This window comes from Juglans microcarpa x Juglans regia, chromosome 1D (assembly GCF_004785595.1).
Source record: "Juglans microcarpa x Juglans regia isolate MS1-56 chromosome 1D, Jm3101_v1.0, whole genome shotgun sequence".
In the NCBI taxonomy this organism is placed as follows: Eukaryota; Viridiplantae; Streptophyta; class Magnoliopsida; order Fagales; family Juglandaceae; genus Juglans; species Juglans microcarpa x Juglans regia.
The window spans coordinates 19,913,097-19,936,833 of record NC_054594.1 but is presented as its reverse complement, the minus strand read 5'-3'; the positions used below and the strand labels follow the sequence as shown (position 1 = coordinate 19,936,833).

Sequence of the window (23,737 nt, the reverse complement as noted above, 5' to 3'; positions counted from 1 at the left end):
TCTATTTAAAAAAAAAAAATGACTGCATGCACAACTTATATTCTTTTGAGTTGTACAAATCATTATTTCTTTTTTAAATTTACATTACAACACAGCTAGCTAGCATTTGATTTGCACCATAGAATCATCTGATTACCGTTTCGGGAGTTGTGACATTAATCACCTCATTAAACGTGACATATTAGTGTCATATATGTATCGTTTATCGTTACATTTACAAAAACTATTCCATTATTTGATTCGCAATGTTGCTTAGACTTTTGAGTGACATTTCACCAAAGGCAGCTTAATTATTTCCGAGTCGAGGACTTGGCAAAAATGGAAGTTCTTCAAATGGCCTGCTAGTTTTCGTAGAATATGGTCATAAAAGGACTAGATGGACGACCACAAATACGGTTTAGAGATTGATTATAAATATATATATATATATATATAGAGAGAGAGAGAGAGAGAGAGTTTGAAGTAAGGATCATTGGAGTGATTACACAAAAATTTGAGTCTCACCTTCTTGTAGAAGATGTTTGGATATAAGTTTTTCTTGAAAATTTGCCAAACCTTTAAAAAATGTGACTAAATATGGAATACACATAAAAAAAAAAAAAAAAATTGATATTTACAGTTATAGAATGTGTAAGAGTCGTACACTCATTTTAAAAAAAATAAGTAAATATAAGACCTGCATGCAAAATTAATTTTTTAAAAAAATTACTATAGATCCCATAAACTAATTTGGTAGGGAATTTTTTTTTTTTTTAATCTAATTTCAGTTCCTGCTTGTGCTCCTGCCCCACTTTTTTTTTTTTTCCCTCTTCTCTCACTCACTTCACCCTGCGCCACATAACCCTTTCCACTTTCCTTCTATATTTTTTTTTCTCACTTCACCCTACACCCCGGTACCCCACCCCCCACTTTCCTTTCTCGGAGCCCCCAGACAGCCAGATGACATCATTGACAACCTTCTACTGCCAGGTATGTATCTCTGATTGATTGTTGAGAAAATGAGAAGACCTGAAAGGAAACCAACAAATTTCTCTCTTTGTTTGGATGTTAAGAAAATAAAAGAAAATAAAAGAAAAATAATGAATTTGCAACTTGTTCTTTGTTTGATTATTGAGAAATCGAAAGAAATTGCAAAGAAAAATCATTGAAAAGGAGGGGAAGGGTGAAACGGTGGGAAAAAAACTGTGCATACTTGCCAGCAAAGAATGGGAGCGGTGAGACGACGTCAGCTATTTGCTGGAACTAGCTCTGACGAACAACGTTAGCTATTTGCTGGGGACGGGGGACACTGGTTTGCAACAGTGGGAAGGGAGAGAGAGTAGGGCATGAGGGAGGGAGAGGAAAAATTTCAACAGATGTGGGAGTGACACGTCAATTTGTGGGATCTTTTGTATCTTTAGGAGTCTCTCATTTTTTTAATAGTTAATCTCATTCTTTTTCAAAAGGAGTTTGCGATGCTTGTACCATCCATGACAGTATGTATCTAGCATTATTCAATGAAAAAATAAATTTTTTAATAGTAGACCTTACTTTTTTAAAAAAAAAATGTATGATGCTTGTACAATTTATGACTGTATTTAATATTAGTTTTTACATATATTTTGTGCATAAACCACACGACTTGTGAATAAATTTTTTTTAAATAAATTTTGCACTTAATCCATGTGCTAGCTTTCATTTGGACAATAAGCGGCAAATTTCGAGATACTTTCTCTCTCGAAATGATATTATGATCAAATTGATCATAATTACAGTTTAATTTAAAAAGGGATAAATTGTTTTTTAAGAGTAATAGTAGAAACACAATTTTTTTTTTTTTTATAATTTTATAAAACTCTGTTTTAAATTAAGTGTATTTTTTATAAAGTAATAGTACTCTTATAACTTAAATTTATAAAAATAATTTTAATTTAAAAATCTTTGGGCAGGAGATTTTGAAAATGACGAAAGTCTTGTGCTTGCTTGATTATGATTGCTTCTCTTTAGGCTGCATTCAAGCAAAAATCTCTTTCAATCACACTTCACCCACCAAGTACGTTTAGTACATAAAAATAAAGCACTACTACTACAAGTACACTTTGCCTATATATTCTGTTTTTGACCTTTAGCGGCACTTTGCATTGTAAGCAAGCATGAACTGTCATCACCCACTTGCAGAGTTGGATAAATTGTACTTCCTTGATTAATGCTCAAGTCTAAAACATTCATTACGAAATTACTTGGTTAAGCAACGTGTTCGTTAGCCATCCCATCAAATCAATATGGACCATCCATAGTGAATTATTATTATTATTATTTTTATTTTAATAACACTACTTATCGTCTTAATTTCATGTGTGGCAGCGATTAATTTCATTCACGAGAATAAAGGCTAGTTTCAAAAGTGAGATAAAATGAAAATTTTATAAATAATAATAAAATAACTTATAAATAATAATAAAATAATTTGAGTTATAATATTTTATTAAATTTTAAAAAATAAGAGAGAAAAAGTTAAATAAAAATATTATAAAGTTATAATATTGTTATAATATAATTTTTTAATATAATTTTTGTTTTAAAATTTAAAAAATTAGTATTATTTTTTGTGTTTTGTTTAGAAGTTTAAAAAAATTATAATGATTAGATAATAATTAAATGAAAAAAATTAAATATTTAAAATGTAGGGTCATTTGGCTCATATCCAAAAAACTCAATGCCAAGTTCTTTCACCTCTCAACCAAAACCCGGCTTCGATACAACTATATTGACTTCCTCAAAATAAATAAGTAGAGATGAGTTTCAAAATGGCAAGTCATAGGAACCTCTGTCCTCTGCAATAATTTTTCAGAACTCTTGAAATCCTCTCGACTTGATATCCCAAATGAGCTGGATGGCATTTTCCTAAAAGCTATTACTACCGAGAACAACACATTTATTTATGCAAACCCAGAGGATGAGGAAACAACAACTTTACCTAATGGGACCCATAAAACAACAACATCACACATGCGGACATGGATGCTTGGGAGAATTGAGCTCGGGATAGGTTCGAAATGGCCTCGGGGTTTAGAAGGGTTACCACATTAAATAAATGCAGAGGTATGAACCCCCTGGGAGGACGGTGAATCGAAAGACTATTGACCTACAGTAGATGGGACTCAACCTTAAAGGGGTGCGAGGGATACAAAAGGGTAAGAGGCAATGGACCCCGTGGTAAGAAAACGAGGAAGTCTTCATTACCTGTTATCTATTTTTTCTCCTCTTAAGTATTCATATACGTCAGCTACTCTCATTGTGAACTAACTTTAGCGTCGGAGGTATCCCCGGTTGGGAGGCCAACCAAGTTTTCATGACCCCAGTTGTAGGCAAGTGGACTCCTTAGGGAAACAGTCGTGGGGGTGCGAAACACGTCCTTAACAATTGGTACCGTCTGTGGAGGATCTGAGCGTTCAACATGCCTTTTGCATGCTTGTGATGACGTGCTTCCAAGCAACCCATGTAGATGGTAGCATGGATAGGAGGTGTGCAGAGATGGAGGAGAGGCCCATCACCTTAGAAGTGGAGAACCTCTGAAAATTGAACCAAACTTTGAGATGAAGAGAGGCGGGGTCTAGTCGAGATGAGCAAAATGAAGCAGAATCCCAGGGTAGAGGAAGGCCTACCCTCGATGACGAAGAGAAAAAGAAGATGCATGATAACCTGCGCAACCTCATGGGCAAATACGAAGAAATGGCCAGGAGGATAGGCTCCTCGTCATTAGTTGACCACTTACTCAGTACGACGGACTACCCTATAGCGTAGACGTCATGCCACTGCTGCCCACCTAAGTTCAAGGTTCCCCAAATTGAGATGTACAACAGATCTCGAGATCCCGTTGAGTACCTAGAGACTTTCAAGGCTCACATGACGCTCCATGGCTTTCAGGGAAAAGTCACGTGTAGAGCCTTCCCTTAACCCTAAAAGGTGTGGCGAGAGCTTGGTTTGAAAGCTTTGCAGCCTAACTCCATTAACAACTTTGAAGAATTGGGCCGACAATTCCTAACCCCATTCATAGCAAGTCAGCAAAGGAGACAACCAACTGACTACCTCCTTACGATCAAGTAGTGGGAGAACGAGAGCCTTAAGGCTTACCTTAGTAGATTCAACAAGAAGATCATGACAACGGATGACTAAGACAAGAAGATTACACTAGCGGTGCTGCTGGGAGGCATTTGGCCTAGGAGCTCGTTCATGGCCGAGTTGGCGAGGAGAACCCTGACGTCATTGCGGGAGTTCATGAATAGGGTTGACGACCTCGTCAATACTGAAGACACACTGAGAGCCCTGACTAACCCGAGGGAGTCTGAGCTAAAACAAGCAAAGTAGGTGTCAAAGGAGGGTTAAAGGACACAAACGCTACGAGAAGGAACATAAAGTGAGGAAATATTCGTCTGAGCGGGGGAGAAAGGAAACATACTCTTGGGGGTAGGGGTGGGGCCCTCGAGTGGCCCACACAAGCCTAAGCATAAGGGTGGGAAGCAAAGAGTGCCCGCAAAGGGAGCCCAAACGGAGCAAATATGGTGGGGGATCTCTTCGCTTTTGTGCCTACCATAATGCAAAAGGACATAGGACGACAATCTGTGTTTACCTTAGGTGGAGAATGGGAGCTATGTGGGAGGATGGGGAGCTAGAGCGAGTGGTCATCCAAAATGCCCTGCCCTCGAGGCGACCTGTGGACAAATGGTCGAGGCAATACCAGAATCCTCAGATGACCAAAAGCACGAGGCATAGAAGAATGACGTGGGAAAACACCGAGGGAGATCCCCACTAAAGCCCCATGTGGGACGTGGCGCGCCACGACAAAATCTGAATGATGGCGGGAGGATCTATCATGGGAGGGATAACCTCCTCCAGCTGGAAGGCGTACAAATGAAGAGCAAGATACAAAGAAGTGTTCACCGTTGGAAGGTCACTCAAGCACACAAAGGATCAGAGGCTGTCACCATTTATTTCGACGATGAAGATTTTGTAGGGATACAGTACTAGCATGATGACGTATTGGTGGTCTTAATGCTGGTTGCTAACTACACCACCCTTGATAGACAATGGGAGCTCGGCTGACGTTTCATTCTGGAGTGCTTTTTCAAAGATGGGGATTCATTCGAATTGCTTGCGCCCATCACATACCCAGCTGAAGGGTTTCTTAGGGGATGTGGTCCAACTAATGGGAATTATCACATTATCAGTATTCATAGGAGCAGAGCTGCGTGTGATCACCATCATGACTAACTCATGGTGGTTAAAACCCATTCCTCCTACAATGCGATCGTGGGTCGATCCACTTTGAACGGCCTGAAGGGCGTCACTTTCACCTACCATTTGAACATGAAATTCCCTAGGGAGGTTGGTGTCAGTGAAGCCTATAGCGAGTAAGTGCTGGCACACAAATGCTACATACATGAGCTTGAGGATGGAGGGAAAGGTGCACATGTTGGAGGAGAAAATGGAAACTGACGGCCAATAGACATTGCCATCGCCTCCCCTCGCCTTGAGTGCGGGGTTGAGGTGAGGGATGAGCAAAGGTTGAGACAAGGGGAAGTTGACGAACCCTTAGAATTGGTAGGCCTAGACCAGTACCGCCCTAGAGCAACGACAAGAATAGGGACAAGGATGGAGCCCGAAATCAAATGTTAACTGAAAGAGCTCCAGATTGAGCACATGGATGTGTTCATGTGGAGTCATGAGGATATGCCTGATATTGACACCATGATCACTAAGCATCGCCTTTTTGTTGACTCGAGGGCCAAAGAGGTTCGCCAAAAGTGAAGGAGCTTTAACACTGAAAAGTACACAGCAATAGCAAAAGAGGTCAAGCAGCTTTTGGCCGCAGGGTTCATTAGGGAATCTCATTACCCAAAATGGCTGTCCAACTTTGTCCTCGTGAAGAAGTTGAAAAAGAAAATGGAGGATGTGTTGATTTCACTGACCTAACCAAGGCATGCTAAAGGACAACTTCCCGCTGCCCTGCATTGATAAGATAGTCGATTTGACGGCAGGCCACTGGATATTAAGTTTCATGACGCTTCTTCTAGTTACAATTAGATCCAAATGAGCCTGTGGTCAAGAGAGAACTTCATTCATAATGGATAGGGGTTGTATTGTTACCCAATGATGTCCTTAGAACTGAAAAAAGGGTGGTACCATGTATCAGAGGATGGTAAACTACATGTTTAAAGATCAGATCGGGTGCAACATAGAAGTATACATGGACGACTTGCTAGTGAAGAGTAAGAAACCCGAGCATCATCTGGCGGACTTACACGAGGCTTTCGTTGTCCTGAAGTGGTACATGATCAAGTTAAACTCAGTGAAATGCACCTTCGGAGTGGACTTTGGTAAGTTTTTGAGTTTCATGGTCTCGAAAAGGGGGATCAAGGCTAATCTAGAGAAAATCAAGGTGATAATTGACATGAAGGCGCTCGGGAACCTCAACGAAAGTACGAAGACTAATTGGAAGGATAACGACCCTCAACCGATTCATGTCCAGATTGATGGACAAGTGCCTACCCTTCTGCTAAGTACTGCAAGAGGGGAAATCGATAGGTACATGTACGAGTTTTCCCTTGCCTGGCTTGACTCAAGAGGGGAGGGTTGGACAAGTATTCCTTGCGCCGCCCAAATGCCTTATCACATTTGATGTAAACTCAGTGAAATGCACCTTCGGAGTGGACTTTGGTAAGTTTTTGAGTTTCATGGTCTCGAAAAGGGGATCAAGGCTAATCTAGAGAAAATCAAGGTGATAATTGACATGAAGGCGCTCGGGAACCTCAACGAAAGTACGAAGACTAATTGGAAGGATAACGACCCTCAACCGATTCATGTCCAGATTGATGGACAAGTGCCTACCCTTTTGCTAAGTACTGCAGAAAGCCCACTCCTGGAACATCAAATGTGATAAGGCATTTGGGCGGCGCAAGGAATACTTGTCCAACCCTCCCCTTTTGAGTCAAGCTAGGCAAGGGAAAACTCGTACATGTACCTATCGATTTCCCCTCTTGCAGTCTCAGCCACCCTGATGAAGGAAGAAGAAAATGCCCAAAAGCCCGTGTACCACACGAGCTGTGCACTAAATGGAGTCGAAACCCACTATCTGCGCTTAGACCTGCTAGCATTCACACTAGTTACAACAGCCCAACAGTTGAGGCCTTATTTCCAAGCCCACCTGATTATGCCTAAAGAATAACACAGCTGTCGCAATATAGATTGGAGTGTCGATTCCACAGGGAGATGGTAGAAACACTAAAAGAGACTAAAACTTTAAGAGAACAAAAATCAAAGTAGCAATGTAAGATGAATCCTTTCTAAAAAGAAATAAATTGAAGGGCCAAAACGTAATAATGAAAAGGTTTGACCAGAATTAATAGCAGCGAAGCATCGGAAATCCCTTACTTGAACTTGATAATTTTATTCATAGCAGATTCATTGGATACTCAATTAGAGATCACAGTACCAAACTCTCTAATAGGAAAATATATCTTTATAACCAATTTGTTCAAATGTAATTCTTGAAAACCACTCTTCTTTTGAAAGCATGGATTGCTATCCTATTATACTTAGATTTAAAGACAAAAATATACTCAATAACAATATTGCAACAGAGAATCACACCAATAAGATTGATAACCAAACCTGGAACATAAACACCTCAACAATCCCATAGAGAAAGCACGACTGAATCTATGAAAAGCATTGGTTATAAAATTATCCAAATACAAGAAAGACTAATAAGAGATGATAAACAAGAATTGTATTAGCAAGAAAGTTTAATACATGAATCCAATAGAATTGAAATCATCATCATTCAAGCAAGTTTATCCCTAGCTTCACCAGGAATTAGCTCTCCATTTGAAACAATGATTCTTTTTGTTGGAAGATGAATTTCTCCAAATCCTAGCACCCTCTCTACCAAAACAAGAAGGGAATATTATTTTCTGCCTCCTGACTCTGTGTTTTCCTCACTTTTTCACGAGCCATCCCAATAAGGAAAGAAAATCGCGTGCAAACTCGGGTAGGTAATACTCCAGATTTCCACGTGCAGATTGCAGGCCTTTAACGGCCGAATTAGAAAATTGCTATTTCTGGAACAAATGTAACCCATTGAGGGTTTTTTTTTTCCAAAGCATCTCAAAGCGCCTCAATCGGAAATCGGACGTGGAAGATATGACCATAATACTGATGGATACTCAGAGAAGTTGCAGATTCTGAATATTTTTCATTAATTGCTATTTCCTTCCTTGTTTATGATGAGAATCTCTTTGACTTTGGACGTATGAAATTCTCCATTGATTGTTATTTTCTTCCTTATTAGCCAGACTTCAGCTTAATCACTTTTTGATTAATTCCTGCAATAAAATCATTAGACATTAAATCAAAACTTGGGCACTATGAAATTAATGTTTAAATTGGAAAAACATAATCAAAATGCCCAAATAACACATATAATCTAGCAATTAAACTTGTAAAAGCAATGTTCAAAGTACACTTTCGTGCACTCATCACATCCCCCCAACCAGCTTATTGCTAGTATCTAGTAATTCAAGTGTCAAGGCGGTGGAAAGAAAAATATCCCCAACCCAAGATGTAAAACTTCCACATAAACAAGGTAGTAATATCTAGACATATCAAGCAACATGTTCAGAAGAGATTTGTAGTGCTACCAAAGTTTGTCTATTGAAACAACTCTCAAAATTCGTGTGTGTGCGCTAAACCATAGCCATCTTACCAACAACCCAAACACATACAACTTCGAGCTCACCCTCAACAAAAGCATTAACTCCACCTCTCTCATATTTGAGAACAGAATAAGGCTACTCACTCAAGTGTATAGGAGGTATAAATGTATATAGGAAAAATGACAAACATGCATAGATCTCCATAATTGAAATGTTAATTATCGAGAATTCAACAACTCTTACCACAAATCCACTTAGGATAAAAAAAAGGTCAATAATCAAAGGTTGTATGAGGCTAAGGTCAGGTGAATAAAATAAGGGAAGATAAAAGAATTCACAAGAGCTTATAAATACATGCCAGAGGTCTTCACACGATAATACATTAAGCACAACTCCCTCAACTTATTGTACCTTTTTTTTACTCTCTCTCTCTCTCTCTCTCTCTTTGGAATAATGGAATCCCTTTTAACGAACTTGCCAGCACCAATAAGAAACCACCACAGTACATCCATTTCCTTGGCTTCCTTTTGTTTTTTAGATCAACATTTAACATCCATGGCACATACTTTAAAGGTAATATGTATGAAAGAGATAATAATTTAGGCTCAACTCCAACGTGGAGGGGGTGAGAGAAACATGAGTTTACAAAAGAAAGGCTAATTTTTCGTTTTTATTTGGGCTCAAAATGGTTTCTAATGGATAAAATATGGGATAGCTTGAAAGACTCAAACGTTCATCCTAAATTAACCTTCATCATCTCCTAAGTATAATCAAACAACATGCCACAAACCATGTAATAACATTCTCAATAATTAAACAAGTCAAAAGGGAGAACATGCTATAAGTCAATGAACTTCACTCAAGGAATATCTCTCATAGTCACTCATGTGGAAGTTGCAACTAATGTTCAGGGGTGTCCGCTAATTGTATGTGTTTAACATCCATCTTACCACGAAGGCTTAGTTTGTGCTCAAAGAGAATTATGAGAGTATCTTAATAGAGAACTAAGGTAGAAGAATAGACTCAAAAGATATACATTGAAATCTAGTCCAGATGTCAAAGCTTTAGTCATGGGAAAATTATGCACTTGGGTATGTTCCACCCTCAACCAAAAGCTGACATTGTCCTCAATGACAAAAAAGGAACCGCAAGGGCATAGAGATGAAGTGAGAAAGGTATCACCTGGGAAGTGAAAGACAATTTCAAAACAACTCAAGGAGCTTATTACTGCAAAAACAGAACAAAGAAAAGAAAAAAAACAAAAATAGAACAAAAATAAAAATAAAGAGAAATAGAGAAGCTAACTAACTACAAAGGTGCATACAATGGTACTAAGTCTCATAAACAGCGTCTACAAGAAAAGTGTTCTCCTCTGCAGGATTCAAATGCTCCACAGGTGGCTTCAAACGTTGTCCATTGACCTTAAATACACGTTCATCTTTTGGATCTTCAACCTCTACAACTCCATTCTCAAAAACATGTTTCACGATAAAGGGACCGGTCCACCTAGATAGTAGCTTACCTGGATGGAGATGCAGCCTAGAATCATAAAAGTTGACCCGCTGGTGAGGCTCAAATTTTTTTTCTCACAATATGTCTATCATGGAAAGCTTCATCTTTTTCTTATAGATTCTAGAGTTGTCATAGACATCGTTTCTCAACTCTTCCAACTCTGTCAATTGAAGTTTTCTTTGCTTACCTGCAGCACTTAAATCAAAGTTAAGGGCCTCGATAGCCCAGTAAGCCTTATGTTCTAGTTCTGCAGGTAAGTGACAAGGTTTGCCAAAAACAAGTCGATAAGACATTCCAAGGAGAGATTTAAAAGTTGTATGGTATGCCCAAAGTGTGTCGGATAGGCGTAAGAACCAATCCTTCCGATTAGGGTTAAATGTTTTCTCCAAAATCTGCTTGATTTCTTTGTTTGCAAGCTCTGCTTGTCCATTGGTCTGTGGGTGTTACGCTGTAAAAACTTTGTGTACCACACCGTACCTACACATCAAAGCCTCAAAAGAACGGTTACAAAAGTGGGTGCCTTGATCACTAATGATCGCTTGTGGTGTACCAAAGCAAGATAAAATATTTTCTTTAAAAAATTTCACCACAGTAGCATGATCATTGTTCCTGCATGGTACAACTTCAACCCACTTAGACACATAGTCAACAGCCAAAAGAATATAAAGGTAGCCAAGAGAAGGAGGGAATGGTCCCATAAAATCTATACCCCAACAATCAAATACTTCAGTAGTCGAAATTGGATTTAGAGGCGTCATATTACGATAGGACAAGGCACCTAGCTTTTGGCATCTCTCACATGAACAACAAAAATTGTTAGTATCCCTAAACAAAGTAGGCCAATAAAATCCACATTGGAAATTTTTTGCAGCAGTCTTTTTGATAGAAAAGTGGCCTCCGCATGCATGTGAATGACATAAGTTAAGAACACTTACAATCTCATAGTCAGGAATACAACGTCTCATAATTTGGTCAGGACAATATTTAAATAAGTAAGGATCATCCTAATAAAAATTACATACCTCAACCAAAAACTTACATTTGTCCTGTGCACTCCAAATAGAAGGAATCTCGCCTACAGCCAAATAGTTCACAATAGGCAAACCATGGTAGGCGAATGACAACAAATAACTGTTCATCTGGAAAGTCATCCTGAATAGGTGGAGTAGTGCTGGTATCTTCGAACATCAACCTAGAAAGGTGGTCAGCCTCCACATTCTCGACACCCTTCTTGTCCTTAATTGTGAGATTGAATTCCCGCAAAATAAAAATCCACTGGATTAGTTGCGCCTTAGCATCCTTCTTGGAGAGAAGGTGCTTAAGAGTGGCATGATCTGTAAATGCAGTGATAGGTGATCCAATCAAATAAGCACGTAATTTATCTAATGCAAATACTACAGTTAGCAACTCTTTCTCGGTGATAGAGTAATTCATTTGAGCGGTGTTCAGAATTCTACTAGCATAGTAAATAACATAAGATTTTCCCTCCTTCCGCTGTCCAAGTATCACTCCCACTGCATAGTCACTTGCATCACCCATGATTTCAAAAGGAAGACTCCAATCAGGTGGTTGCACAACAGGTGTGGATGTTAATCTGTCAATGAGCGTTTTAAATGCATCTTGACAAGCATCTGTCCACTCAAATGGGGCATCCTTAAAAAGAAGGCTACACAAAGGTCGTGAGATAATTGAAATTTTTTGTATAAATCTTCTATAAAAACTAACATGACCAAGGAAGGATCTTATCTCTTTAACAATTTTTGGAGTTGGCAGCTTTGAGATTAACTCAATCTTGGATTGGTCAACCTCTATACCCTTAAAAGAAACAACATGACCTAATACAATACGTGAAGATACCATGAAATGACACTTTTCCCAATTGAGCACAAGGTGTTTCTCTTCACAGCAAACAAGGATTTTCTTCAGATTTATCAAACAAGTGTCAAAGGAGTCACCAAAAACAGTTAAATCATCCATAAAAACTTTCATACAATTTTCAGCCATGTCACTAAATATGCTCATCATGCAGCGTTGAAAAGTAGCAGGTGCATTACACAATCCAAAAGGGCAAGTGAAGGTGGTTTTATCCTGGTCTTCTAATGCAATTTCAATTTGATAGTAACTAGAGTAACCATCCAAAAAACAGTAAAAGGGTGACCAACAACTTGCTCAAGGATTTGATCAATAAAAGGGAGGGGGAAATGGTCTTTTCGGGTGGCATCATTCAATTTTCTGTAATCAATACACATCCGCCACCAAGTCACAAGCTTTGTAGGTACTAACTCTCCCATTTCATTTTTCACCATAGTAACGCCTGACTTCTTGAGGACAACCTGCGTAGGACTAACTCATTTACTGTCAGCAGGATATATAATCCCTACATCTAACAACTTTAACATTTCATTCTTTACCACCTCTTTCATGGTGGAATTAAGTCTGCATTGTGGGTCTCTACGAGGGTTAGCTCATTCATCTAAATTGATTTTATGAGAACAGACTAAGGGGCTAACACCTTTGATATCAGCAATGCTCCAACCTTTAGCTAACTTATGCTCATTTAAAGTGCGAAGCAATTGCTCACCTTGAGAGTCAGACAATTCAGATGAGATAATAACAGGAAAAATATCACATATACCAAGGAAAACAAATTTTAAACCTTTAGGCAAAGGTTTCAATTCTAATTTTGGTGTCTCTGAACTTAAAAGAATCTGTTTTTTACTTTTCTTGGGCAACTCCTCAATTTTTGGTTGCCAAGCTTGTGTGCCATGATCATGAGTTTCATGAAAAACAATACAAACATCAACAACATCAGATGAATCACTAATAGTATAACTCAGAGTTAATAAGGAAGTATTCAAGGGAGGTCAGAATCATGAGTTGTGTGAACTTCCTTGTCTATGACTGCATCAATCATGTACGTTTGGTGACACTTATCATCTTCTATTGGTTGTTTTCCAATATGAAAAATATTCATCTCGAGAGTCATATTCCCAAAAGAAAGTTTCATTAGACCATTCATGCAATTAATAAGAGTATTAGCAGCAACGAGGAAAGGTCTACCTAAAATCAAGGGAATTTTAGAAGTAGAATTAACAACAGAACTGGTGTCAAGAATTAAGAAATCAGTAGGATAATACAATTTCTCAATTTGAATCAAAACATTCTTCACCACACATCATGACACTTTGACTGAACGGTCAGCTAGTTGCAATCCCACAGGAGTGAGTTTGATTTCTCCAAACCCTAACTGCAAATAAATTGAATAAGGCATCAAATTTACACTGACTCCTAAATCTAGCAAGGCTTGTCCAAACTCATGATTCACAATATTACATGCAATGGTTGGACAACTAGGATCCTTGTACTTAGGAGGAATTCACTGCTCAATTAGAGTACTAACTTGCTCTGTTAGAAATGTTGTCTTCTTAACATGGTGCTTCCTTTTGACTGTACACCAATCTTTGAGAACTTTTGCGTAAGTAGAAACTTGTTTTATAACATGCAAAAGTGGAAGATTGATCTTTACCTGCTTGAGGTTCTCCAAGATTTCATTACTAGAATCCAAAGTTCGCATACCATATTTTAAAACTTGAGGAAATGGTACCTTAACTGGGCTCTTGATTACCTCCAAGTTCCTTGGGCAACTTGGCACTATCATTGCTTTGTTCATTTTCAACATCCTATGGCTTATGAGTTGTTGGAATGTGTAAGAACTTACCACTTCGTGTCACAATGACATTAATCTCCTTCAAATTTCCTTGAGCCATATGTTGACCTTGGGGCATGGGTTGCGCTTGAGAAGGGAACTTGCCACGCTCATTCACACTCAACGAAGTCATCAACTTGGAACTTGACTCTTTATCTCTTTATTTTCCTCAACAACTTGTGTAATCAAATACTCAAACGTTTGATTAGTTTTACCCTGTGCATCAATAAAAGCATGCAAAGTATCTTCTAAGAGTTCCTAGAAGAGGGAGATGCATGATATGGTGTGAAATGATTCCTTGATGGTTGTGATTGTGTAGGGTTGTGAGTGTTAGACTTCCAACTGAAGTTTGGGTGATTTCTCCAACCAGGATTGTATGTATCTGAGTAGGGTGAAAAGGGCTTTTTACACATGCCAAGAGAATTGCGATGTTCTTCATATACTCCTATCATCTTAGCAAGTGTTAGGCAATCTTGTGCAAGAAGATCTACTCCCTGACAAACAAAACAAAGTTTAGGGGCATCAACTTGGGGAATAATCGAGCTGCCATAGTTTCCTTCATCTTTAATGCCTCTAACTCTCAAGTTAGGCTCTCCATCCTTGCCTTTAAGTTATCTTCTTCTCTAAGATGATAGATGCCTCCACTAGAATGAGTTTGGTTCGAGCGTGCTCGATTGGTACTGTCAAAAGCATTTGGTCCTGTCCAAATGTGAGCTTTTTCTACAAGTTCATTCAAATACTTTATTGCCTGATCCAGATCCTTCTATAAAAACTCACCATTACACATCATTTCAACAAATTGACACTCTCTAGGAGTAAGACCTTCATAAAAATAGCTAACTAGACGCCAACTTTCTTAACTATGATGGGGACACAAGCTAAGTAACTCTTTAAAATGTTCTCATGCTTGATACAAAGTCTCACTATCCTTTTGTGTAAAAGTTGAGATTTGCCTTTCAAAACATTAGTACTATGATAAGGAAAGTATTTATTGAAAAAAATTTGGATCATCTCAGCCTATGACCCAATTGACCGTGGTCTCAATGAATACATCCAACTCTTCGCCTTATCCTTTAGTGAAAAAGGAAAGAACTTAAGTTGAACAGCATCTACAGTGCGAGGTTGACCATGAAACCATGAAATGTAGCAACAACCTCTTCAAACTCCCTAATATGCACATACGGATTTTCACTCTCCAAACCATGAAAAGTAAGGAGAAGTTGTTTCATACCTGGTTTGAAATCCATTGGAAGAATATTAGATGGAAATATAATGCATGATGGTATTGATGTGCGTGTAGGGTGAAGGTACTCATGTAGAGTCCTAGGTTGATCTTCGTGCACACTCATGTTAGACGAAGAAAATGATGAAATAGAATGTGTATCAAAATTAGATGTGTCAAACAGATTATCAAAGAGAGTATCAGTGTCTACTTCAAGTCTCCTTGCAAATCTACCTAACTTGTCTCTATATCTATGCATGCAAACACTGAAAGAGAAAAGAAAAAAAATTAAATCTAAAATTAAAAGAAATGAACAATTTTGCTGCCTTTGGTGTGTCAAATTCAACAAACCTATTCTCTGAATGCGTTTCTTGAACCGTTTCCCAGGCAACGGTGCCAAAATTTGATCACACCCAAAGAATAACGCGGCTGTCACAATATAGATTGGGGTGTCGATTCCACAGGGAGATGGTAGAAACACTGAAAGAGACTAAAAATTTAAGGGAACAAAAATCAAAGTAGCAATGTAAGATGAATCCTTTCTGAAAAGAAATAAATTGAAGAGCCAAAACGTAATAATGAAAAGGTTTGACTAGAATTAATAGTAGCGAAGCATCGGGAATCCCTTACTTGAACTTGATAATTCTATTCATAGCAGATTCATTGGATACTCAATTAGAGAATACAGCACTAGACTCTCTAATCGGAAACTATATCTTTATAACCAATTTGTTCAAATGTAATTCTTGAAAACTACTCTTCTTTTGAAAGCACAGATTGCTATCGTATTAGACTTAGATTCAATAACAACAATATACTCAATAGCAATACTGCAGCAGAGAATCACACTAATAAGATTGACAACCAAACCTGGAATATGAACACCTTAACAATCCTATAGAGAAAGCATGACTGAATCTATAAAAATCATTGGTTATAAAATTATCCAAATACAAGAAAGACTAATAAGAGATGATAAACAAGAATTGTATCAGCAAGAAAGTTTAATACTTGAATCCAATAGAATTGAAATCATCATCATTCAAGCAAGTTCATCCCTAACTTCACCAAGGAATTAGCTCTCCATTTGAAGCAAGGATTCTTTTTGTGGAAGAAGAATTTCTCCAAACCCTAGCACCCTCTCTACCAAAACAAGAAGGGAATCTTCTTTTCTGCCTCCCGACTCTTTATTTTCCTCACTTTTTCACGAGCCATCCCAATAAGGAAAGAAAATTGCCTGCCAACTCGGGTAGGTAATACTCTAGATTTCCATGTGCATATTACGGGCCCTTTTTCGCTTAGTAAATGACCAAATTAGAAACTTCTGTTTTTGGAAAAAATGTAACCCATTGAGTTCTCTTTCCAGTTCATCTTGAATCGCCTCAATCAGAAATTGGACGGTGAAGATATAACCATAATACTGATGGATACTCAGAGAAGCTACGGATTTCGAGTATTTTTTATTAATTGCTCTTTCCTTCCTTGTTTATGACGCGAATCCCATTGACTTTGGACGTATGAAATTCTCCATTGATTGTTCTTTTCTTCCTTCTTAGCCAAACTTCAGCTTAATCATTTTTAGATTCATTCCTGCAATAAAATCATTAGACATTGAATCAAAACTTAGGCACTATGGAATTAAAGTTTTTGAAAAAACATAATCGAAATGCCCAAATAACACATAATATAGCAATTAAACTCATAAAAGCATTGTTCACAGTACACTTTCGTGCACTCATCATCACCTAATCAAGTTGCAAATGAAAAATCCCCTAGGGAAGGCGTTGAGGAGGCCTGATACGTTAGGATGCCTTGTGAACTGGTCGATCAGTATAGATTACCTTCCCCGGAGCACCATGTAGGGTCAGGTGTTGGTGGATTTCGTGGTGGATTTCTCAAAGTTCCCCAAAGAAATACAGGCGCTTCCTGCTAGAAAAACCTAGCGAATTGCTGTTGACGGGGTGGGCGTACACATTGTGACTAACGCTGGAAAAGAAATCCATTACGGAGTAAAGTTCACATTCAAGTTACCAACGACAGAACAAAGTACGATGTGCTATAGGTGGGACTCACTATGGCGGAGGCGTTGGGGGTAAAAGAGGTATACGTCTGGGCCGACTCCCAAGTTGTGGTAAGCTAAGCAAAGGGTGAGTACGTGGCAGAAAACAATACTAAGGATGTATATGCAATAAGTGTGGGAGAGACATGATCGCTTCCAGTACTTTGACATCGAGCAGGTACTGTGAGAGGACAATGAGAAAGTGGACAAACTAGCGTGGGTCGCCTTTGGCATGGACAGGATGACCTTGCCTTGGAAAGTAGAAATCTAGATGCTAGAAAGCACCTCAGTCGGTGCTGAAGTACCTTACCAGTGGAGAACTACCCAACGGGAAGTGGGAGGCAATAAGATGAGGAACCGAGCAGCTTGGTTTACTCTCACAGACAAAGTACTATACAAGCGGGGTTTCTTTGCACCCTTCCTGAAGTGTGTGCAGGAATCACTCCGATTCACTATCATAGATAGATTACTATACAAGTGTAGCATGTAATGGCGAAAATACATAAAGGTGTGTGCCAAAATAACTCCGGTAGGAGGGCCTTGGCATGAAAAGTCCTCAGAGTAGGTTACTACTGGTCGCGTACCCTTAGGGATGCAAATGAGTTTGTTAGGAAATGTGTAAAAGGTTAGCTACACATGTCTGTACCTCATTGTCTGCCAGAAGAGGTGGCGTTGATAACGACACGCCTTTCGCACAATGGGGGATTGACATCATGGGACTCATGCCCTAGGGAAAAGGGGGAGTGAGATTCGCCATGGTCTTAGTGGATTACTTTACAGAATGGCCGGAGGGAGAGGCTTTGGCGACTATCACGATCCCTTAAAGCCTGATCTACGAAAATGGGTGGTAGTTTGATTCTGATCACTACCGTGATTGGTGCATAGAACACGGAATAAAGGTCAGATATTCCTCTCCGGCCACCCCCAAGCTAACGGTCAAGTCGAGGCCACCTATAAGACAGTGTTTCCCATTTTGAAGAAGAGACTATAGGATATGAGAGGAACATGGTTTGAAGAAACTCCCTGGAGCCTTGTGGGCGTATTGGACTACAGTAAAGACCCTAACCAACAAAACCCTATTTGCCATGGCCTACAGGAGTGAAGCGGTGATACCCCTCGAGATAGGGGTAGCATGCTATAGATTTTAGTACTATAGTGAGGATACCAATGGCGGAGGCTAGAAGAGAACCACGACCTTTTAGAAGGAAAGAGGGAAGAAGTGGAAATTAGGATGGCTGCCCGCAAGAGGAGGACTGAACAATATTTCAACCCAAGGGTCAGGCCCAAGGTGTTCAGGGTTAGACACCTGGTGTTGAAAGAAATCATAGCAACGATGTCAGCAAAAGGAAAGCTTGGCACACACTGGGAGGGACCATACGTGGTTAGGCTAGTTAAAAGCTCAAATTTTACCGCCTCAAGGATAGCTAAGGAAAAAAACTATCTTGATTGTGGAGCACCAAACACTACAAGAAGTATTTTGCATAAGTTTCCTGATGTAACTCGCTAATATAATAAAATTAACCCATTTTTCATATATTGCCTGTCGGAAAGAGCGTCAACGAACCAAAGTTGAGTGGTCGCTACACTCTCACCCAGTGAATCACTTTCTTGGGGGTGTCGATCCTCTCAAGTGCGGTCGAGTCCGTCTCCCGCTAAACCAAAGCCTAGTTGTTGCTGCACTTGCACCTGGCGAATCCCTATGGATGGCACCACTTTCTTAAGGGTGTTAATCCTCGCCAGTGCGGTTGAGTCTGTCTCTCGTCGAACTAAAGCCGAGTGGTCACTACAGATGACACCACTTTCTTAATAGTGTCAACCCTCACCATTTACTTAAAAGTTTAGCAAGTAACAGTAAGTTTTGTGTGAAAGGAAACAATAGGTAAAAAGTAAAGCAACATGTATGAGTTGAGCAGCAGGTGAAAAAAAATTGAAACGGAAAGGCCCAAATAAAGGCATCGATTAAAATTAAAATTGTTTGGAGAACAGTGCAGAAATTAAAGCATGAAACCCTAAACAGAATGCCCAAAAATTTAGGGCTTGGGATGGCTAGCTAGAGGAGGGAAGGCGTCGAGTATTGAGTTGGTACCTATGGAGTCCAGGTACTGATAAAAGTTGTTGCTAGGCTACACTGACTCTGACTAAAGTGTACGCAGATCGGCCCTTGGATGGCTCAGTAGGTGTGCCTTCAACAGTTCATGCCCGAGAGCAAGACGATTGCCTTGAGCCTAATCACGAACATCATGCACATCCAGAATTTGGGGAGAGCCATACTACCTCTTTTTAGGAAGATGCCAATTCTGCCTCGAACTGAACAATCTCTTGCCAAGGGCTGCCATGCACCCTTGAAGGGCCGGCCTATCATTGGTATGTCCAAAGGCGGAAAGGTGCGTTCTTCCCCAGACCCTGGGAGAGGGAAGATGGCAAAGGACAATTTAATCTCAACCCCTTTCGTGCATTGATCTCTCACACCCTCCACAGAACCTTCCCCGTCGAAGGAAACTGGAACGGGAGAAGAGGGCTCGACGTCCCCGGCATTCCCTCCACTAGACCCAAAGCTTGGGAAAACAAGCAAAGACTGCGCAAGCATAAAGAGAAATGTCATATGGGGCCTTCGTAGGAGCCAATAGCGAAGTTAAGAAGGATTCACCAGATGCGACCATGGGGCTCCCTAGGAAAGGGGACCCCGCAAACAGTCTGACCCTAGCTTCTCACTGGCGTGGTCAGCGAACCTGGGCAATGAAGTTCCAGACTCTTCAATTGGTGCCTTACAGACAGGTCCGAACACATCGTTGGTAGGGGCGAAAAACTTGGGGTGCAGCAAAGCCATGTTACCCTCCCCCTCATTGGTGGCTCTAACATAATTTCTACATTGCAACATCTATGCCTTTGAAGGCACCTGGGCAATAGGAAGAGAACGGAGCCTCGGTTGAGGAACCATGGAACCAACCCCCTGGGAACTGAGCTCGCGACCGGGGTCTAACCTTGCATGAGCGGTTTTTGAATCGCGGGGCCTAAAAAGGCCTAAATCTCTTATCTTGCTGACATTTTCCATCCCCGATTGAGTATTTATGACAGACAGTTAGAAGGAGATGGTGTGGCCCGATGAGGGGACTTATTCACTAGAGAAGGCATAATAGGCACGTGAGGTGGGGGAAAGCCTCTACAGGAACTATTGGCTATGGCCTTGGAGTGTGTCCAACCCCAAACCTCTTTAGAACCATTAGGACTCGCTTGCTCTGAATAAGGCCTCTTCCCCTCCAGTGTATCGAAGAAGGGGAGGCGGGCCTCTTCTGACCATTGGTGGGAGCTCTCCTTGAAAACCAAAGGATAGGCAGCTAGGTAATCACAACCGGTTGGGGGAGATTAAGAATTGATCGATGCTCTCCCTGGTTAGGAGGGTGTTGCACCAAGTGACCTCTAGGTTCTCCCCAACTTATGAATATAAAGTCTTGGAGGTATGCCTCTTGAGGGGAGGGAGCGATGTCGAGGGAACTATTGTTCGGAGCATCTCCCCATATGGAACACACTGAAAAGTCACCCTGCCTCGCTTTACCCACCGAAAACTCCCACCCAGTCTCTGAGATAAAGAAAAAACTCTTGTACCACTCCTTAATGTGTGAAAAATGGGACTCTGAGCGCACCACCACAATATTCTCCATACATTTAGGAAGAGCAGTGACAGGGCCAAACCAAAGCAATCTAGAACCTCGCGAACAGGGAGGCAGAAAGAAGGGCATATCCATTTGTCTGGCAAAGCCTTATAGGTCCACTACACCCTGGCACGAACCTGGCAAAATCAACTCCATAGAATCTAGGACTCCATATTGATCCCACACAAGGTTAAGATTCGATGCCGTGGTAGTGGCTGACCAATAGTGTCCCGCAAACTCCCCTTCCCTAGGAAGGCTTGCATCATTGTGAGAAGGCTTGGGGCATGAGTTCTGGGCCTTTTCAGGGGTCCCACCACGATAGGAACAGTTGGAAGCCATTAACGGTTGCACTACTCTGGAAAGAAAGTCTGGCACAAAACTGCATCAAGGAGTACAGAGGAAAGGTGGGATAGAGATTTGTGTGAAGGCCAGAAGGCCAGTGGGACCCGTTGGAAGAAATAAAAAGGTGACTATACAGATGGGCACAATGATCCCAAGAGGGAGAGTGATGGTTGGAGGCATGCGCCTTCCCAATGGGGACTTGTGTCACCAATCGCGAAGCATGGTGTGCACAATCTGGGAAATTGATGGTTCAAAGCGACACGGGGAAATGGAACCGATGGGGTAACTCTGTACGAGGGAAATAATCATGAGAATGAGTAGGCGCTGACTCAAACAAAAAAGGGGGAATTGGTTAATGAGATTCCCATCACACAAATACAAATACACAACCAGAATCTTTAGGGTAATTGTTGAACCCAAAATGCACCCCAAGAAAGATGGCCTGGTCGAAGCCATCAGATCGGGCCATCAGGGCGAACCTTATAGAAGGGACCCAATCAAGCTTGTGGCCCAAAAGTCCACCATTTCATAAGGAGGCGAGGCCACAAGGGTAGTTGGAAGTCAGTAGCGTAGAAGAGTGTAATGCCCCAATAAAAGGCCCAAGCCACATGACCTATACTCCAAAAGGACTAATCAATGATTCAATTGGAGGCTTATTAGAATATTATAAAGAGAAATAGCTTCTTATTCCCAAGTAATGTGAGATCTCATACACCACTTATCCTTATCCTTATCATATGAAGTACATAGAGAGCCTTCTGGTTAATCGAAAGTCAAACCTGCCCCGACAGGGAGGATTCGCCCATATTTTTATAGGGGTCAACCATTAAATGCAGTAAGGCACACATTTGAGGAGGGTCTGCTGGACGTACATCTCTGCATCAGAAGTAGGTGGAAGTTCACCCAGACCCATGGTTGGGCATGCCACATTAAACACGATATGGTTGCTTGGGAGAATCAACCCGAGACATATCAAAATGGCCTCGGGGTCCAGAAGGGTTAGCGCATTAAATATAGTGATATGACCACCCAGAGAATCAACCAAAAGACTATTGGCCTACAACATACGAGACTCAGCCCTTAAAGGGTGTGAGGGATACATAAGGGCAAGCGAAAATGGACCCTAGGGTAAGAAAACGAAAAGTCTTCATTACCTTTATCTATTTTTTTCCTCTAAAGTATTCATATGCGTCGACTACTCTTACCATGAACAAACTTTAGCATCGGAGGTATCCCCCAGTCGGGAGGTCGACCAAGCTTTCTTGACCCCATGTGCAGGTGAGTGGACTCTTAGGGACTCAATCATGGGGTTGCAAAACACGTCCTTAACAAACTTAAAAAAGCATATAATGAGCATAGGAATGCCTAAGTACAAATTAAAAGAACTTAGGATGAAGAATTGCCTGCCCCACCTTGTGATAAGCTCAAGCTCAACTTCAATGTAGCAATTTGCAACAACGTTCTGAGTGCAGTCGTCGTTTGCAATATCTTCAACAATACTCCTCTACATGCATGCACAGTGATATATAGACTGGATGAGCCCTCCCACAATATTGAAAGAATCATTCCCAATATGGGAACCCACCCCTCTTGTGTATGCTCCTTCCCATTACTCTTATGAAGTATCATTTGCTAGGATGCTTAAATGGAACTATTCAAGGAAATTTTATTTGAAGCAATATAGCTTCAATTAAAACTTATTTTTTGAACATGTGAATCATCATAAATGGGATCCAAACTCATTCTCTAGTGGGAAGGGGAGAAATTGAATCTAGAATGTCATACCACTAGACCATCTCATCATGTAACAAATATAGTGCTTCGCCAGAGGCCATTTAATGGCGATAAGAAAACTACTATTATAAGTAATCCTACTAAGGCCAATGTTTCTCCCAATTACTCTACTCTTCCGAAAACAAACCCAGTGGTATCCTTTAAGTTGGATAGTTTGTCCTGTCTAATCATTCTCAAAATCAAAACAAACTCCAATACAAGGAACACTATTTAATCTATCTTCAATGTCCTCTTACTTCAAAAGGGTATTCTATAGCTACACAGGTACAAGAAATAGTATCCCTAACAAGAACTGTTACTCTTCGCTCTTGGGTATTAATTTAGTTTACGAACTTAATATTTGTGCGACACTGCAAACTAAAGACTGTGCTTGAATTAAACAATGCACCGGAAACAGTCCTCAATGGCTTGATATTGCCTAACGTTGACCATAATGTGGTACTACTACTCACCGTAGTTAAACTAATCTTAGCTAAGCTTAACGATACATAGGTCTTAGAAAATACCAGTGATAAGGCCAACTCCTTTATTTTATGGGGCGTTAGCATCTACATCTCTCGGAGTGATAGAATACACTCTGACGGGTACTTGGTGCCTCGGCTTTGATTTGCTGTCAATGTTGGGGGCAATTCCACTTTCTTGAGCTTCATTGGGACAACCCCTCTTCATATAGCCTAGCTGGCCACAATTGAAATAGGCTCTTGAAGCGTGTTTGCATTCGCTTCCATATTTCTTACCACACTTTCTACATATGGGTAG

At 40.3% G+C, this 23,737-nt stretch overlaps 1 long non-coding RNA gene and 1 other non-coding gene across 2 annotated transcripts; one reads left to right on the top strand and one right to left on the bottom strand.

The window, feature by feature from the left end:
• Nucleotides 1–30: 30 nt before the first annotated feature.
• Nucleotides 31–23,173, bottom strand: LOC121251739. The gene is made up of 3 exons (XR_005938102.1): nucleotides 22,994–23,173; nucleotides 8,796–8,800; nucleotides 31–42 (listed from the first exon to the last, which is right to left on the bottom strand). It is a non-coding gene; the product is annotated as an uncharacterized LOC121251739 (long non-coding RNA).
• Nucleotides 14,769–14,875, top strand: LOC121243750. The gene has a single exon (XR_005936246.1). It is a non-coding gene; the product is annotated as a small nucleolar RNA R71 (small nucleolar RNA).
• Nucleotides 23,174–23,737: the final 564 nt, after the last annotated feature.